Genomic DNA, 3,501 nt, shown 5'->3' on the forward strand with positions numbered 1-3,501 from the left:
TTGTCTCTACCTTCGTTCTTTCTTCTTATCTGGTTCTCGATGCTTCAACTTAACATGTTTTTCTTTTTGGGACTCTCAACCCGGACTTGGTTCAACTGACAAACAATGGTCAGGCTTTTGGTAAAGTTGGGTTGATAATAGTTATGCAGTTTAGATAGTAGTCGTACTCCAGCCTTGTTGCTCGGTTCTCTGTTCTGAAGCCCCGAGAGCGTATACGCAAAGCGCAAAAGTTGTGTGCTTCAGATCCTTAAATTATTTGAGTGAGAAATATCTCTTTCTCGAAAACTACGTTACTTCAGAGGGAGCCGTTTCTCATCATGTTTTATACCATCAACATCTCTCCATTATTCGTTACCAAGTAAGGTTTCATGCTAACAATTAGTTTGAGTAATTACCAATAGTGTCAAGTGCCTTTAAGGCGGTAAAGAAAAAGATAAATTAAAAATACATGTTTTATGTTCTCAAATAGTTTCCTCAGACAAAAGGATTGACAACCTAAAATATGTATTAGAACAGGTCCCAAATGATTATAAATTAATAAATATTACTCTTGTAATTAACACTCGCACGAAATACTTCAGAAAAACACACAGATGACTTTAAAAACACAAACATGGTCTGCTACGTATGAAACTATGTTGTTATATAACACACACAAAAAACACGTGCGAAGGGCAATGGGTCAGTATTTGGCTGGCTAAACAAAACACAAGTTTATAGTTTGATAATACCGGACTGACATGACCCTAAAAAACATTGAGCCTACTCTCTAGACCTCTAAACAACTTACTGTTAGTCTAGTAATACGCATGATGGTAAAATCCTGCTTGTAAACACAGAACATGTACACAAACAATCTAAAAGCACATCAACCGTAGCTCACAAAAATATAGTTAAAACAACCCGACTGAACAAGCTTTCCCCCCCCAAAAAAAAAAATAAATAAATAAAAATATTCACAGATGTTCACCAACAATGATAAAGCACCATTTGAAAAACATTGGGTTAAGAACAAAGTAGGTTCCCAGATAGTTGTGATCGAGATCTTATTTAGGACAAGAATGCCAATAATCGATGACGGTTTCACCCAGTAGTGCTACGTCACTAAACATGAACAATTAATTTGGGTCTAATAGTCGAATTCCACATGACGTCATTGACCGCCATCATTGATGTTAAAACAATGGAAAAGTGAGCAGCACGAATCACAGCCAATGCAAGCTTTTCATACGCGCACATTTTAATCAAAAATGGCGGCCAATACATGGAGTTAATTTTTCATTAGACATGATTCAAGTATATCCGCCGTCAAAATGTAGCATAGTTTGGTCCCGCAGGGCACAGGTTGGGTGAGTTTTCTGATGTTCGGCGATAGGATTGAAAATAAAAAAGACTCTCACGAATTTGAGACTTGAGTCAAGTCTAGGGTTTAACAGACGTTCCTAACTGACCAGAGGATTGCTGGCATCACTGTGTCTGCTATCCAGAGCTAGCTGTGAGGCCCCTAGTTCTCTGGGAACCCATTGATGGAAACAGGAGCAAGGGCAGGAGGAGACTATCATACGCAGATAAGTTGAAGAAGGACGCAACACAACAAGAAACAACTGAGCTTAATATGCTGATGCTGGACCGGGATACGTGGAAGACGACCATCACAGATTCCCGGGAAGGCGTCGGCTGCACTGCAACTGACACGACAGTAGACATCTCTCTTCAGAGTCTGAATGGATGGCGTCTTTGTAGCCAAACGAGAAATAGTAAAGCCACAACTGTAAGACACTGGACACCTCCCATTACAGTGAAGGCTAGGGTATAGCTCCCGAGAATGTCATAGATTAATCCTACGCACAATGAATAAAACAAAACACAAAAATCAGGATTGGAAATAAGGCGCGCATACTCACGCGACCTCAGAAGTTAATAACAAAATTGTTTGCGATATTTTTTATTTCCTTCCGGAATATGGATGGTATGGCCTACAACCTGGGTCATGTTAATTAATCATTTTAATACGTATTAAATCATCTTTTAATTTTTTAGCAGACTTAAGGAATTATTTTTATTTTTTTAATTGTTAAGTGTTGGCTTCTTTTGCGGGAAACGATAGTTGTATGCTTAATTGATTAAAGACGCCCTCGTTGTTTTATATTCTGTCTCCTAGAGGGCCTTGTCACACGAGGCCCTCTAACGAGCAACCTTGAGACAACCAACTGCAGTGAGCGCTACAGGAACACTTTGGTAACTAACCAAGTCGAACCATTGAATTGTTCTTGTAGCGTCGGTAACATCACAGCAAGACCCTTAATCATACCCATCCATACAATCCAAGCCGAGAATAAACCCAGAACACCAAGCCAACCAATACGGCCACCATCTTTAAAGATTTTAACAACCAAATCAACATTTTTGAGAAGGCAACCCAGTATTGGACACTCCTGTCACTAGCCGCACTCAGCTAGAAGTACCTTCTTTCCAAGAACTGTCAAAAGTTGAAACTCGCTCGCAGCTGTGTTGTTGGCCGTCCCCAACCTATTAGTTGTAGAGTTGCATAAACCCTAAAGTATCGTCAGCAACCCAGTAGTTGTTAACTCGCACTATGTCTAGTTCCCAACATTAATTGAGTTCCAGTTGTCTTGTCATCAGCCACTCAGTTCTTCAAGTTTTGTTTCTGATAACACTTGTGTGTCCGATCAGCACTCTGCCAACAATCAATCACCCTTGTCTGAACGTCCCCACTTATCCTGGCGAGTTATCAACGTAAGCGTAAACGTATCACGTAAAATTGGTCACCAGGGTGAGTTCAATGTATTTTGGCAATTCACTTAAAAGCACACTATTGGTAATCAATATTCACCCCCATTCTGAAACAACTACACTGGCTCCCAGCCGCTCCCTATCTCTCAACGAATCATCTTCAAGCTGATGCTCATTGTCCACAAAGCTCTTAATGGCAAGGCTCCCCACTTCTGAGTTCGTGTGCGTGGCAATGGGTCTAAACGGATATGCTACATCTACATGGTCCTTTCCTTTTCCTGTTTATTTTGGTCCATCCTATCTTATCTTATTCCTGAATCAACGAATAACAACTTATCCAAAAAAGGGACATCACAAAAAATGCATGAATTAAAGGATTGCACTCGGACGTTAAATTAAACACTGATGTTTTCTATAGGCCATGTTAGTTAGAAGGAGAGGTAGTTTTCCACCATTCAAAGATGATGAGAGATTCTTGTTTGTATCTCCTCTCCGAAGTCCAGCACATTAGACACACATTTTCAATTTTAGACAAAACCTCAGATTAAACATATATATCTATAGGAAACAGCTCACAAGATAACGCAGTTTCAACCACTGGTTTGATACATGACTTGTGTTCAACACATGTGCTGCTTTAAAACCGGGAAACCGTAGCATCGCTCCCTGGTTCATGCCGCAACAGCATCGTCAACTAATTTATTCAAACACAACAGCGGTAACCATAGCCTTCAAACTTGTCATTGT

The sequence above is a fragment of the Asterias rubens genome, chromosome 11, assembly GCF_902459465.1.
Source record: "Asterias rubens chromosome 11, eAstRub1.3, whole genome shotgun sequence".
Taxonomy (NCBI): domain Eukaryota; kingdom Metazoa; phylum Echinodermata; class Asteroidea; order Forcipulatida; family Asteriidae; genus Asterias; species Asterias rubens.